Here is a 17,841-nt window from a genome sequence, read left to right as displayed (position 1 = left end):
AAGCATAGGGAATCGATTTCATGCGTTCAATATCCTTAGGCTCGGAGCACACCGTGACTTACTCAAAGTGATCCCACTACCCATAGGTAAAAAACCTCTCTTGGAGTTTTTCATATTGAATCGGTCAAGAATCTTATCGATATAGGCTTCTTGACTCAATGCTAATATCCTTTTGGGTCTATCTCTATAGATCTGGATACCCAAGATGCGCTGAGCTTCTCCCAAATCTTTCATTTGGAAGTGATTTCCCAACCACTTCTTAACATAAGCAAGCATATCAACATCATTCCCAATGAGTAATATGTCGTCCACATAAAGAAGTAAGAAAACAACTTTACTCCCACTAAACTTCATGTATAAACATGGTTCCTCAACACTTCGAGAAAAACCATTCTGTTTAATAACATGATCAAAACGATGATTCCAACTCCTTGACGCTTGCTTAAGACCATAAATGGATCTTTTAAGTTTGCATACTTTGTTAGGATTTTTAGGATCCACAAAACCCTCAGGTTGTGTCATGAACACTTCCTCTTCCAAAACCCGTTCAGAAAGCGGTTTTGACATCCATTTGCCATATCTCATAATCATGAAATGCAAAGAATCGCTAACATTATCCGAATGATCTAAGCATAGCAACCGGTGCAAAAGTTTCATCATAGTGTAAACCATGAACCTGAGTGAAACCTTTTGCAACCAATCTAGCTTTGTAGACATCTTTATGTCCATCCATGCCGATTTTAATCTTGAATATCCACTTACACCGAAGAGGTCGAACATCTTTAGGTAAGTCAACCAGTCCCATACCGATTATCGTACATGGAATCCATTTCGGATTGCATGGCCTCGAGCCATAACTTAGAGTCGAACTCATAATCGCCGCTTTATAGGTCTTGGGTTCATCACTTTCTAAAAGTAAAACCTCATAGTCACCATCTTCCTCGATAATACCAAGGTATCTATCAGGTGACGACTAACCCTTTCTGTCCTCCTAGGTTCGAAGGAACAATAACCGATTCGGGCGTAGACGGAACATCTTCCCGTATTGTCATATCGGTTTGTGGCTCTTGAACTTCATCAAGTTCAAATTTTCTCCCACTCTGTCTTCTAGAAATAAACTCTTTTTCTAGAAAGACAGTTTCACGAGCCACAAACACTTTGTTCTCGTTACTATTGTAGAAGTAATATCCACAAGTTTCCTTAGGGTAGCCTACAAAAATACACTTTTCTGAACGAGGTGCAAGCTTATCGTCAGACTTACTCTTGACATAAGCATCACAACCCCATACTTTCATGTATCGCAGATTTGGGACTTTCCTTTCCATATCTCATATGGATTTTTGTCGATTGCTTTAGTGGGACTTTTATTAAGTGATTGTACAAACGAGATAAAATGGCAAAACCCCTGAATGACTTAGGTAACTCTGTTTGACTCATCATCGATCGAACCATATCTAATAAAGTTCGATTCCTCCTTTCACCACACCATTTAACCGTGGTGTGCCAGAGGAGTTAATCGAGATACAATACCACAATCTTTAAGGTGATCTCTAAAATCATTGCTTAAATATTCCCCACCACGATCCGATCGTAATGTTTTAATCTTCTTATTTAATTGGTTTTCTACTTCATTCTGAAACTCTTTGAACTTATCAAAAGCTTCACTTTTATACCTCATTAAGTAGATATACCCATATCTACTCATGTCATCGGTAAAAGTAATGAAATAGTCATAATTACCTCTAGTAGTGACTGTCATTGGACCACACACATCAGTGTGTATTAAACCCAATAACTCACTAGCTCGAGATCCTTTTCCTAGAAAAGGTGAACGAGTCATCTTGCCAAGAAGACAAGATTCGCATGTACCAAATGATTCGAAATCAAAAGGTTTAATTACACCAGTCGACACTAGTCTTTTAATGCGCTTCTCGTTGATGTGTCCTAATCGACAATGCCATAAATAAGATAGATCTGGATCACCTGTTTTGAGTCTTTTATTATCTAAATGATAAACATCGTTGCAAGTATCTACAATATAAATACCATTGATTGAAATAGCTTGACTATATACAATCCCATTAAGGGAAAAAGTACAACACTTGCCTTTAATTACAAAAGAAAACCCTTCTGTGTCTAACACAGATACGGATATTATATTCCTAGATAGCGTTGGTACAAAATAACAGTTATTAAGATGCAACTCCAAACCCGAAGCTAAACTAAGTACATAAGTTCCTACAGAGACGGCAGCTACTTTAGACCCGTTTCCCATTCGGAGATCGACATCACCCTTGTTTAGCTTTCTTATGCTTTTTAGGCCCTGCAAATGATTGCATAAGTGAGAACCACAACCAGTATCTAATACCCAAGTTGTATTTGAAGCATAATTTATGTATATCATAAAAGATTCAGTTAAGAAATTACATGTTGGCTTCACAATGCCAGCTTTTATGTCATCCAGGTACTTTGTGCAATTACGTCTCCAATGTCCCTTGTTATTACAATAATTACAAGTATCTTTAAGAGGATTACCCTTTATGGATTTTGGCTTGGTGGAGCAATTCGCAATTGCTTTACCTTTGCCCTCCACCTGAATGGGCTTCTTACCTACATTCCTCTTAAACTGCTTCTTCCCCTTCACGTTAATCGCAAGCACATCCTTCCTTGTACTCCCACTCAATCCCATGTCCTTCTCTGCTTGCACAAGCAGAGAATGGAGCTCATGTAAACTCTTCTTCATGTTTGTCATGTTGTAATTTACCCTAAATTGGGTAAATCCCTTGACGTTTGAGAGAGAGTGGAGTACTCGGTCCACCACAAGTTCGTCGGGGATTTTGCATCCCAACCCCTCTAAAGTTTCCACGTACTCAATCATTTTAAGTACGTGTGAACTTACAGTTGACCATCTTTGAGGTTAGCCTCAAAGAAACGAACAATGGTGTCATCTCAATTATTCTCGGGGCTTGAGAAAACATAGTTGAAAGCCTCGAAAATACTTCATGTGCATCGCGAAACTTGACACATTGCCTTTGTAAAGCAGGATCCATTGAAAAAATCAAAACATTTTTTATCGCAGCGGAATCCTTTTGATAATTTGAAAAAGCCTCCCTTACATCAGCAGTGGCCCTAGTACTAGGCGAAGGGGTAGAGGGTTCGACAAGGTAGCGTAATTTGCCATCACCTGCGGCAGCTAATCGAAGTTGTTCCTCCCAATCTTTAAAATTACTACCGTCGGCTTTTAAAACATATTTGTCCATAAAAGAACGTAGCCATGATTCTCTAGCTATGGTGGCGGTTTGACTAGTAGAAGCCATCGTGATTACTACAAAGGAAATAAAGGAAAGATTAACATTTATCGTCTAGAAATATTTAACTTGTGAAACTATTTAACAAGTCCCCATTTATATAATGATCTCCCACTGAATTATATAAATGATTCCAAGACCAATTTTATATAAACACGGGCACGGTGGACCGATTCAACCCACATTTATATAAATTTGGTGAGTCAACAACTTTGACCGATTCTACTACTAGAACTCTTGGTTGACGGATTTTCTTAAAATCTATCTTTTAGCCCCAGAATAAATATAGGCACGGTGGACCGATTCAACCCATATTTATCCCGTTGAGTCCAACCAATTTTCACGTGTAATAACTTTTATTACCCTACTTACCCAACGTAAAAAGAGTGTACCTCGGTGATCCGAACCTACCTCTAATGAAGAAGGGATTCATAGGTGCTATTATTTGGTAAGGCTTAATCTCAATTTTAAACAAATGTGAGAGATCTTATCAATTTAATTGTCTATCACTTTTAAGTGAACTAAATTGGTGAATGCTAGACAATTAAATCGATAACAACAAAAATAAAACATGTAGTGACGATTTGGCATGCATGCATAAAAGAATTAAAGCAAACAAGTCCTAATATGGCCACCTAGTTAATCTAATTAACTAAAATTATTACACTTCGGAAACCAACTCCTTGGTCCCTTGAGTCTTCATAAATAGGCCTCCTTCTTTAGGATTTCGGAACGCCTTTCCGAAAACACCGTCTTCATGAAAACTCCGTCTTTAGAAGCTTGATCTAATTACTAATAATTAAATTACATAACAGTACCCTATTATACAATTTGTAATAAAATTAAGATAAAACTATTAATTAATTACAAATTAGGCGATGCGAAATCGCAATTAATTACAAAACAAGTCGATATTCCCTTACATTTCGGAAAATACCAACTTCTACCTATGGCCATATTAGGAAAAATTACATAATTATAATTCTAAAAACCATTCATCTAAATGAATAATAAAATGCATTATGAAAAATGACATGCCAAATCGTCTAACTTACCAACAACGATCATTTGAGCTTGCCTTGACGGAATTTTTACCAATAAAAATTCATAATCATTTCTTAAAACAATTTTAAGACTTACTCATCAAACTAATCTGGTCTACTATCAAAATAATCATTCTCAACAATTATCTTGAATTTATATGGGAATTAAAACACAATTGTGACAAAAAAGATATAATAATTCACAATTATCATATAAAATTCCATTTAATATAAAAATTTATGGAAAAATAAATTTCAAAACCATGAACATTCTGGTATTACACCCAAAATGCCATGCAAGTGAAAATTGATGGTTTTAAAATTTATTTAAAATGATTTCACAATTTTATCGGTAAAGCGATAAATTTTACGATTTAATTCTAAATCAAACCATAAAAAAATGAAACGACTTAAAATAAAATTTTGTACATTTTGGAACAATTTCCAGGACCTAAAAAATCAGAAATTTCGAGCCCTTAAGTTAAATCAATATTTATTTACAAAATAACCACTATTTACCCATTTTTATCAAATAAAAATTAATAACCAACCTAAATTAATCAAATTAATTTATAGTATATACTTATCTCATAAATATAACATGCATGTGGTTATTTATAAATAAACATGCATAAAATTAACATGCAACCCAATTTAATTAACTCTTAATTAATTTTAATGCATTTTTACTCAATTTTATGCCAATTTAAGTAATAAAAAGTGGAAAAATTTAACAAAAATTAAATTTTCGTCCCATATCATCCTAAGACCAGATTATTTACATGCAAGACTATATTATGTGATAAAACGAATTTTAGTAACATAATATCCATTTTATTAATTTATCTCATAAATTGCTAAAATCGTCTTAAGACAACATGCATGTATTTAACAATGCTCTGATACCACTTGTTAGTTATTTAGGCCATATTAATACTCATCTTATGATATTAAAATTACAAATTAATTATAAATGGTCTAAATCTACATGCATGCAAAAGAAATGTATAAAGGATGGTTTTAAACCACCTTAAGACAAAAGTTCCTTACATTGCTATAAGGCAAATATGGGCACTACAAAGGTCTCCTACCTTTATAGTTCTAGAGCTTTTCTACTTTGGATGATCCTCCAAGAACACCAATTACCAATATAGGTAATCTCCTTCGGTGGCACCCAAGATTAACCCAAAAATACTACTAAAATTAATAACTAGTTAATAATAGTAGTAACCTTGTATATTGTATTTTTGATGTACTAATAAATATTATTACTATGATAATATTATTAGTTAGTTTATATATGTGTTTTTAAGATGGAAATCATGAACAAAATAAGAAGAAAAGGTTGGTCTTATGGTGATAATGTCAACCTACCAAAGCTCTCTAAAAGACCAACATTTTCTTCAAATTTTCCAACTTCTGAATTAGGTGAATATAAGGGTATTTATATAGCAAAAAGATGGGGACAAAATAAAGACAAAGAGGACACTTGTTTGTCCTTCTAAAAAAACGGAATATATGTCCAATTTGTGTCCATTTTGCTTTTCGACATTTGCCCCACAAATGCTTATAAGTCTTATATTTAATTATCTTACATAATTAAATATTAATTTAATTATTTAACACTTAAATAATATAAATCAACTATCAATAACTACTTAACCATTAAGTAATCATAAGACCATTTTATCAACATACAATGTGTCAATATTAACCCATTTAGCTAATTTTACAACCTCTTGTAAAATTTAATAGCTAATTGATTCTACCTCAAAACATATACACATATCGTATAAAATTAATCAATTAACAATTAATTAATAAATTATAATCATTTATTATTTAAATATCTCATAATTAAATAATAAATCTCTTTTATCCCGAGTTCGCAACCCGTCATCAAATAATACATTTACTTGACTAATTAAAAGTCAAGTAATACAAGGAATTAATTATTTCGTATCTCATACAAACAATTAATTTATTCTATTTGGGTGTCATCCTATAGGTGTGACCTAAAGGGATCACCATCACCGCCACACACACGACAAGAATGTCAAACTCTAGTCAGCCAATCATTACCGATTAACGATGACCAGCTGACAAATAAATAAATAAATCCCTGATATTCCTTTTACGAGATTTAATATGTAAACGCACTCATTGTGGAGGACACTACTCCAACACTAAATGTGCGCAAATAATGTTCACATCAGTTATACCCCGCGATAGATAAGTATACATATAACCAACATGAATGGGAGTTAGTTATGGAATTATAAAGTGGAACCATGAGTTTACCTGACACTTGACCTTTGAGAGGCTTGTAGATGGGGGATTATATCAATGTAATTATAACTATATGAGATTTGATTATGGATTTGCAATTAGTAAGAGAGATTATTGAACCTGGATCATAGTCATTTGTGTAATGTAGTAATGATCGTATGAAAACACATTATGAGGTTTGAAAGTTGAACTTCGGGATGAAGTTCTCTTTTAGGGGGAGTGAATGTAACAATTCAGAAATTAAGGAAAGAAGAAGTACGGAATGAGAGGATGTAATGCGAATTGAGCAAAGAACCTTGGGATAAGTACGATAGACATATGTGGTTGATAAGAGTGATGACGAAAATAAGATCTTGATGGAATTTACGATAAAGTAAAGGACAACGGTAATGGCGAGAGAGTGCTTGAGAACCGGTAATGAGACGTAAGGGAAGCTTGAGGAATAGTTGTGAAAAGAGAGAGTGAGGCGAACTTCGGGGACAAAGTTCTTTTAAGAGGGGAAGATTGCAATACCCGGATATTTTGGGACCCACAAAGGAGCCTTGGGATGCGTGATAAGACCTTATGCTAGACGAGAGGTTTCACGGGAGTGAAGTATATGTTAGGTTCATATAACTATTATTAGACATTTCTAATAGTGATCTAATTAACATTTTAACTAGGTGAATTAAGATCCAGTACATGCATAACAAAAGAAAAGATAAAAGAAGAAAACAATGTTCCTTACATTGTTGATGGTTCGAAAGTTTGGGCACAAATAAGGACACCTTCCTTATTTGTTCTTGATCTTAAATATTATGGATGATCCTCCAAAATTTCAAGTGTAGAGATTCTCCTCTTAGTGCACCCAAAACAATAACCCTTAATGCTAATATACTAATTAACTAGATTAATATATTAGATATCCTTAATAATTCTAATAATGCAATGGCTCGATCAAAGAAACTCACAAAAAATCCTCAATAAAATGATAGTAAGAACAATCAAAAATCACAAAAACATGTTGATCTTCATCTAAATTCACAGAATAAGGGTAATTCTCATCATCGTCAGCTCCAATTTTCATCGCAGGAATTCGACTCTGACCTGGAAGCCATCTTAGAGAAGGATGAAGATTCTGAACAGGAGGAACCTGCACATCCTCCGGTCACAACACCGATGGTAACAATTACTAAGGTGGACGTGGCTGGTGAGATTTCGTTCTGGTCAACCTCTGTTTACTGCTATGTGCTTGGTGCTAATACTCCTAGCAATGTCTTAACTAGTTTTGCGAAGAGGGTTTGGCAAGCACAGGGTATTGATAAGATTTCATTCCTTCCCAATGGTATTTTCCTTGTCAGATTCAAAACAAAAGAGCAACAACAGTTTGTATTGAACAATGGTCATCTGATGTTTGATAAAAAACCTGTAATAGTTAATGAATGGACCCCTGAGACTGAACTCATCAAACATAACGTTCAGAAAAATTCCTATATGGATGAAATTGTATGGTTTAGATGTGAAGTACTAGGGTCATGAGAGTCTTAAGAAGTTGTCTGGGGTTGTGGGCAAATTCATCAAATGCGATGATGCTACTTTTCACAAAAAATTTATGGGTTTTGCTCGGATTATGATTGAAGTAGACATTGACCAACATTTCCCAACTGAGTTGCATTTTGTTGATGAACATGGTAAAACTCAGTCCCTTAAGGTTGTATATGACTGGCTCTCGTTGTCTTGTACTACCTGTAAAGGGGTGGCTCATCTCGTTGTTAAGTGTAAGAAGGGTAAAGAGCAAGTGATGGGTAAGAAGGTGCGGAGACCTAAAAGGGTACCTGCAAAGCCAGTACCTGTGACTAAGAAGAAACCCGTCCAAAACTTACAGAAAGCTACTGTTCAACAGGCTGGGGTAAGCCCACCAAAAATTCCTGTGGTAGCACAATAGTCACCTGCACCAGTGATTGCTTTGACTCCAGTTCTGGTACAACAGACACCTGTCATGGGGAGCTCCATGCCTAGACATTTTATGGAAAAACTTATGAGAACGGAGACTGGAGAAAAGAGGAGGTTCACTCATGGTGGGCTTTCTTTTATGGAGTCTTTAACTCACTCTCTTCAGACCTCTAGACTGGGAATAAGTAGTGGATCATTTGAAAGAGGGGAGGGTAGTAAAAGTGGAGTAGAGAATGGGTAGTTGTGGCATGTAGAACATTAGAGGAATGAATAATCCAAATAAACAAAAGGAAATAAGGAGATAATCTGGAATCCAAATTATTTTGAGGTTGAAGTTTGTGATGTCACTGTTCAGAGTATCCATACAAAAGTTATGGACAAAATAAGGAAGAATAGTTTCTGGTTCACTGTTGTCTATGGTTTGAATCAGGCAGCTGATAGGGAAGTTCTATGGAGTAGTTTGAGGAAATACCATAGTGAAATTTGTGGACCATGGATAGTAGGGGGGGGGGGGACTTTAATGTTGTCCTTGCTAGAAATGAGCGTATAGGAGGTGCACCTGTCACTAATGCTGAGCTTCAACCTCTGTTACAGGTGGTCCAAGATTGTCAGTTGGATGACCTTAGTGCAAGGGGGGCTTTCTATACCTGGTAAAATAAACATGAAAGTGGAGAGAAAATTTATAGTAGAATTGATAGAGTTTTTTTAAATGATGACTGGTCTACCATGTTCTCTGACAGTTATGTGCATTTCTTACCTGAGGGGATGTTTGATCATTGCCCATGTCTTATTAATTTTGATTTGCCTGTTCAGAGAAGGGGGGCACAATTTAAGTATTTTAACATGTGGTCTTTGGCACCTGAGTATTCTACTATTGTGCAAAATGGTTGGAATTTAGACTGTCAAGGAACTGCTATGTATAAGGTGGTCACAAAACTGAAGGGTCTTAAATGTCAGTTGAAAAAATTGAACAAGGTTCAGTTTGGTGATATTGTTAACCTTACTCATGTTGCTGAGTTGTCCCTACAACAGTATCAGGAAATGTTGGTGGGGGATCTTTTAAATGAGGAAATCTGTAAGCTTGAAAGAGTTTGTGCTAAAGAGGTGGAGGACCTCAGGAAGGCAAGGGACCAATTTCTTAGCCAGAAAGCAAAATGTGATTGGTTGAGAAATGGAGATGATAATACATCTTACTTTCATGCTTGCATTAAAAGGAGGAGGGCAAAAAATAGAGTGTTCCAAGTTGCTGATTTGAATAATGTTGTCTGTTCCACTCTAGAGAGCATTCAAGAGGCTTTTGTGCAGTACTATCAGCAGCTGTTGGGGAGTGAAAAAAAGGTCAAACCTATTAATAGGAGATTGGTCAAAGCTGGACATTCTTTGACTGAGGATCACTGTCTTCTGTTGAATGCTCCTATAACTGATGATGAAGTAAAAGTGGCCATGTTTGATATCCCAGGGACCAAGGCACCTGGCCCTGATGGATACAGTAGCCAGTTCTTCAAGGATAACTAGCATATAGTCGGGTATGATGTTATAGATGCTGTAAAAGGGGCTATACATTCTGGGAAGCTTTTAAAACAATGCAATGCTACTGTTCTCACTTTAATCCCTAAAGTGGAACTTCCTGAGACTGTTTTACAGTTCAGGTCAATTGCCTGCTGTAATACCATCTATAAATCTTTGTCTAAGGTGATGTGTAATAGAATTGGTAAAATCCTACCTGATATCATTAGCCCCAGTCAAGGTGCTTTTATAAAAGGGAGGGATATTATTGGGAACATCCTTATATGCCAGGATTTAATCAAGTTGTACAAAAGAAAAAGTTGTTCTCCAGGGTGTTAATGAAGGTGGATCTTCAGAAAGCATATGATTCAGTGGCTTGGTCTTTTGTCCTGGAAATGCTCCAAGCTACTGGATTCCCTGATTCTTTCATTAAGACCCTTATGCAGTGCATTACCACTCCCACATATTCTTTATCTCTTAATGGTGAAACATTTGGGTTTTTTAAAGGCAGGAGAGGGCTCAGGCAAGGAGACCCCTTATCTCCTCTCCTGTTTACCCTTTGTTTGGACTATTTAAGTAGGATTATAGGGGTAGTGCATCTTCATCAAAGATTTAAATTCCATCCTCTTTGCAACAAGATTCAGTTGTCTCACTTGTGCTTTGCTGATGACCTGATTTTGTTCTGTAGAGGTGACAGGGGTTCTGTTGGTCTAATGCTGTCTGCTTTTGATCATTTCTCAAAAGCTTCTGGGTTGGTCATGAATAGTGGGAAATCTAATTTCTACTATAATGAGATTGATGTAGGATTGGTGTCTGAAATAGAACAACAGACTGGTATGAAGAAGGGGCAAGTTCCTTTTAAATACCTAGGAGTGAATTTATCCCCTAAGAGATTATCAATTATGGATTGTGAGTGCTTAGTGGAGAAAATTGTGGATAGAATAAGAGAATTGGATTCTAGAAAACTTTCTTATGCAGGTAGGGTTGTGTTGATTAAAGTTGTTCTAAGTTCACTGCATTGTTATTGGGCAAGGATTTTCATCCTACCAAAAACTGTCATTAGCAAAATTGAAGCTATTTGCAGGTCATTTCTTTGGTATGGCTCTAATCATAGGAAAAGTCCTGCTCTGGTCTCTTGGGCTACCATCTGTCAACCTAAGAAACAAGGGGGTCTGCATTTTAAGGATCTTCATACTTGGAATGTAGCTGCAATTGCTAAGTATGCTTGGTGGGTTGCAATGAAAGCTGACCATCTCTGGGTTCGTTGGGTTCATGATGTGTATATCAAAAATGCAGCATGGAAGGATTATGAACCAGGGACAGGTAGTAGTTAGGCTTGGAGGAAGATATGCCAAGTCAAGAATATTTATAAACATAAATTATTTTCTGATCCAAATGTAGAGCATTACAGTTTAAAGGAGGGATACCATTGGCTTAGACCAGTTGGGGACAAGGTTCCATGGTATCCTTGGGTGCTTAATGGGATGATAATACCTCGTCAGGCTTTCATATGCTGGTTAGTGGCTCAGAACAGACTTCTAACTTAGGATAGGTTGATTAAAATGCAAGTAAAACAGACCAACTGCTGCTATTTGTATGGAGAGATGATGGAATGTCATGATCATCTGTTCTTTCAATGTAGATATAGCAGAATCTGTTTGGAGCTGACTGCTTGCTGGTGTATGGTGGATCTCCCTGATAAGAATTGCATTACCTGGTGGATTCAGTGGAGGCAGACATCTATGTGGTTTAAGCAGGTTGTTGCTATGATCATTGCTTCCTTAATAGCCCATATCTGGTTTGCCAGGAATCGTTGCAGATTGGAGGGATGCATATCTCATCCTCAGGTGGTTGTTAACAATATAAAACGGGAAGTGCAGATGAGATTAAATCAGTATGAAGTGCCTTGCAGGAATGGTAGGGTGCTAGATTGGCTCAAATGCATTAGTAGTCACTAGTAAATTATTAGTGAGTTGAAAATGTAATGAGATAATATGTGATGTAAGCGACAATTTCTGATTTTAATGAGAAGCTTACATTTTCCCAAAAAAAAAATAATTATAATAATATTTGTATTACTAAACTAGTAATAATGTGATGTAATATTAGAATTTAGTTGAACAATTTTATAAGATATAAAACTACTTTTAGAGAGAAGTGGGAGAAGTAAATAAGAATGATAAAATTGCATGAATGAAAAATGAGAACATTTTTCTCTATATGGAAGAGGGGAGCCAGTTTGGGGGGGGGGGGTCAAGAAGGCCAATGCATGGCCTTCACCCTTTTGTTTTTGCTCTTCTCTAAATCATAGGTGTGTAAGGCTAGCAATAGATAATCATTGTGTTTCATTTTAACAATTAAAATAAAACACCCACTAACCCCAAAAACACTCTATAAAATCGATGCTCTACATAAAATGGACTCCATTTTATTTTTGTAATTTTGTCAAATGTCATTTGTTAGGTCATGTGTCACACACCATGCCCATATCTATTTTTAATGCATATTTAACCCCTTAAATATCATTTTATAAAAAATAAATTACTTGTGACAAATTAACTAGTAATACATGATTACAATTATTAAAATGGGTCATATAAATATAATTCACAACATTTTGCAATTATAATTAATTAATCATTCTTAATTTAATTGTTTCACAAACAATAATGAATTTTAGTAATGAAATCTTTTAATTACTAAAATAAATCTTATTTAATCAAAATACAATAAGATACAAATATTCTCACTCACAAATGAATTGTTCAAATTTAAGGAATTGATTAACTTGTATCGATATACAATTAATCAACTTATCTATTAAGAGAATTGTCCTATAGGTGTGACCTTAAGGGATCAACTGATCACCACCGTCAAACGACAGTAATGTCAAACTCTAGTTAGCCAATCATTACCGATTAATGTTGATCAGTTGACTATATAATTGAATCATCCCTTACGTATTCTCATCATGAGATTTAAACATGTAATCGCACTATTGTTGAGTACACTTACTCCAACAATCGCTCACTTGTCCGAGACAAGTGTGCATCACCAATTCTCTTGTCTTATTAAAATCTCCCACTCAATGCAAGATGACTTGCAGGTCGTACATGCATTTGATCATATATTGAGTGGTTTCCTCGATCTGGAGAGTAACTGTCTGACCGGAATCATCTACCGTAGATACCTTCCGAGCGTAGCTACGCATTTTCAGTTCACTACTCCTCGAGTGGCCTTAAGATTTCAACCAACCCTGACAAGGGGGTGGACAATTCCTATCGCACTATTCCCTTCGTATAGCCACCGTTCATCATGACCCAAAATACACTCATTTGACTTCAGTTACGACAGTCGTAGAGTATAAATCAAAGCCAATCAAAAACTTGTGCCAACTTGGGTGAATAGTCTCTAGTCAAAAGAATTGACTCATAAGAATACTATAGTAGCTCTCGCCACGACCAGCCTTTATGAATTTCCAGAACTCTATAAGCGGTCACTGCCCGATAGAGTGTCTCATACAGTTTGTTTATGTGATCGACTAGTCATCCCATATGACCCTATGGCACTTGAACTTGCCATCAATCGCATCACACTCTAGTCACTTCGAGACGTCACCTCTTATAAGTAACCAGGGGCGCATACTATGTCAATCCAGTTCACTTCAATGGGGTTCAATATTGTCTCAACAACCCATTTGGATATAACAAAGTAATGGATGATTTTAAAGAAACTAGAACGATAAATGCGATTATCATATATGAATAGTCAATACCTTGTTACTACTTCATATGTTATAATCTATAGTGTACATTTTACACTAGATAAATTGCAATAAAAGCTTGGTAATTGGATATTCCATGTATCCATATGGTCCAACTTTATGGATTGTTATTTCCTTCTATTCAATGTTATTTCTAATGACATGAATTTATCTAAGTAGATGTCTAGCCTTCTTACTAGACTTGGGCTCTTATACTTGGAAGATGCTCCGACTGTTATCATATAACTTGTGATAAAGTCCATGGTAGAGGGATCTACTCATAGCCCCTATGTTAACCATCTTACCACAATGTACTCAGATTCTGTTGTAGAACTTGCAATGGTTGAAACTAAAACATTTTTCTAGTCACTTACTCCTAAGTTAATAAAATCAGCCTAGGATTTCGATGAATCCTTATAGGTTTGGAAACTAGAGTTTGTGTAACCCTTCAACACACAACTTAGTATGTCATCCAAACTTAAGAACAAATCCTCAATTCTCCTCAAGAATTTTAATGGATGTTCTTGAAGGCTTTCAAATGACCTTCATTCGAATTAACTTGTTATTGACTTATCATGCTCCAAACATATGATTCATCAGGGCATGTGCATATAATGGCATACGTGATCGTTCTAATGGCGAAAACATTAGCAATCGATTTTGTGAGATCAACAACTCATTAGGTTCAGTGAATGAATATGACTATATCATAGTAATTCCACTTTCATCAGTATGAATAACCTACTCAACCTTGTTGATATTAAATAGATAAAGAATCTTATCAATACAAGATACTTATCTAAGTGCCAATTTAAAATTGCTTATGTCATAATAGATTTGGAATTTTAGAATGCAACATGTCATCTTTCATTGAGAATTGAAAACCAAAACACTCCTTCATAGATGGTAGTGTTAGCGTGTCATCCTCAATGACTAATTTGACATCAATATGGAAGACAATTCCTCCCACTGAATTTCATGTCTAAACGTGACAATTTTGACTCCCACTCAAATCCATGTATACACATGGCTTCTCGACAACTCGAGTGAAAACCATTTTCTCATCACATGATTGAAATGATCATTGTAATCATTAAGTGTTAAGTAAAACCTTGTGCTTATGTCGTATACACATCCCTTTCTAAATACCTATTTAGAAATTTGGTTTTAACATCTAACTTGATCATACACACTATGAGGTGTAGCAATGATAACATAGATCTCAGTATAGTTACATGTTAACCTAGCTTTGTAGACATCTTTTATGTCTGTCTATGCAACTCTAAACAAATTTATCCTTTTGCACAGATTTCACTTTGCTTCATACGACTCTTATGTAAAGTAGAATTGAAATTTCTTGATACAACCACTTCATAATCTTATTATATGAAGAAGATTTTCTTTCGGTCTTCTCACTAGTCTGAAGATTTACCTAAGAAAGCTTTCTTTTGGTCTCCTCACATGTCATGAGTTTCACTTATGAACGCTTTCTTTTGGTCTCCTCACTAGTTCCTAACCAGTCGTGTGTTTGTTGCTAATTTTCTCCCACTATCTTTTGAAAAATACATCTATTTTTCTCGAAAGATAGCCTTATAAGCAACAAACAATTTCAGACTTATGAAGTAAAGACATTATAATCTAGCTTCAAAGTGGACTAATCCTTATGAAGTAAAGGATTGGACTCATATCCATGTCTTTTAAAATTAATTAAGGTCTTAAGCGCTCTCATAGCTCGTATGGAGTCTTATAAGTGGTCTCAAGTCTTAGTTATAAGTGGTGTAGCCAATTGGTTTATAAAATTCTGTATTTTGAGTTCAAATAACTCTTTTTGTCTTTACAATCATTCTTTCTTATATCAAATAAGATGTGATATTAAGTCACAAAAGCATAAGTGAGAATCAAATTAATGGCTTATGAACTAATTACAATGATCCAATCGTTGTAATTCTTTTATGATTAATTTAAGTCAATATAGTCTATGTTTTGATATAACAAGTGTATAATGACAAGTTTTAGAACGAAAAATTTTCATAAACCGAGTGACTTGGGTTGAAAACCAAGCCACTAAAATTCAAATACAACCACTTGTCCTTGAAGATAAAAGGAAATAAACTAATTTCCATGTCCAACTAGGAAATTAAAAGAGTTCTAAAACAACAATTTCAAAATACAACAATAAAAGGAAGACTATCAAAATAAAGGCCAAGCTTCCATAGGTCTTCTACTATGGGAGGCTACTCTAGCTTCCCTTGAAGAGCCTCCTTAGGCTTGCTTGTCTTTGCACGGATGCCCTTAAAAACAAATTAAAAAGGGTAAGAATCACAACTTGTATCCAAATACCAAAGTTGAGATTGAAATCAAAACATAAATGATAGGGAGAAATATATTTATTACCTACTGGAACAATCTTTCCAGTTTTGATATCTCCAAGATACTTCGGGAAATTCCTCTTCCAATGTCATATGCCACTACAATAATAATGGCATTTGTCCTCAGAAGTAGCACCCTTTTTAGAAGAGCTTTTCTCAATAGCTTTTCCTTTTCCCTTGAAGGGAGTGAGTTTCTTGCTCTTGCTAGCACTCCTCTTAAACTTCCCTTTACTCTTATTGTTGATAACGAGCACATCCTTGGTTGAGCTAACATTTAGACCCATATCTCTCTCGGCTTGCACAAGTAGTTTGTGCAATTCATGGAGAGAAGTCTTCATATTTTGCATATTGTAGTTTACCCTAAACTGTACATATGCTTTGACTTTGTTCAAGGAATGTAGAACTCGGTCTATAACGATTTGTTCGGGAATGTCAACCCCTTGGATCTTAAGAGTCTCAACAAGCTCAATCAACTTGAGCATATGAGGGCTAACCTTTTGGCTCTCTTTGATGTTGATCTCGAAAAATGCGGAGGCCGCCTCATATTGGATGATCCTTGGAGCTTGCGAAAACATGGTCACAAGCTTGGTGTAGACCTCATAGGCCGTGCTCATCTTAATAGCACTCCTTTGGAGATGGGGTCGATAGAGAAAATCAAGACGTTCTTGATTGCGGCCGATTCTTTTAGGTAGGCCTCATAGGCTTCCCTTACGGCGGTGGTTGACCTAGTAGTAGGTGTAGCGGGAGCGGCTTCGGTAAGGTAACGAAGCTTGTCGTCACCTTCCACGGCCAAACGGAGTTGCGCTTCCCAATCGGCGAAGTTAGATCCATTCTTTTCAAGTTTACATTGATCCATAAAGGATCGGAGGCAAGAAGCATTGGGGAGTGGTGGAGCAATTGCGCTAGTGGATGCGGATGAATTTGGAGTTGTCATTGCAAACTAATCAAATTGACTACAAAATAGAAAATGAAGGAATTATAAACATTTATCGTTTTAATAAAACTTGTAAATATTTTAAACAAGTCTTTAGCATTTACATAGTAACCTTTACCAAACTATGATAAATGATTCCGAAACCCAAAATTCATATTAACTTGGATGTGAGCCAATGGGCCCTCTACACCTTTACTAATATAACTTGGTGGGTTAACCCTCTTAACCGATTCTTCAATTAGAACTCTCGGTCGATGAATTTACGTTAAGTTCACCTTTAGCCCAAACCTATTGCGGCTACGGTCACAAATACTTTCGTTGAGATCAACCAAATTTTTGAAGTGTAATAACTAATTTATTACCCCACTTACCCAACGTCAATTGAAGCACCCCGAAAAATTATATTGTACCCCTTATGAAATTGGGATTCATGGGCTCCGACTATTTGGTAAGGCTAAGTCTCAATCTTTTGAAATTAAAGGTCTTATCAATTTATTATATATCAATTTAAGTGAGCTAAAACATGAATTATCGATAATCATAATTGACACGGTCGAAAACTCGATATGATATGCATGTGTTGTTATGGCGATTTGGCAATGCATGCAACATATTAAAAGAAATGCAAAGCAAAATAAAATTCCTAGTATGGCCTTCCTAAAATAGAAAATCAAATAATCTATTACAAATTCGGAAA

This window comes from Silene latifolia, chromosome 11 (assembly GCF_048544455.1).
Source record: "Silene latifolia isolate original U9 population chromosome 11, ASM4854445v1, whole genome shotgun sequence".
NCBI classification, from domain to species: Eukaryota; Viridiplantae; Streptophyta; class Magnoliopsida; order Caryophyllales; family Caryophyllaceae; genus Silene; species Silene latifolia.
The sequence above is the reverse complement of the archived record's forward strand: the minus strand, read 5'-3'. Positions refer to the sequence as shown.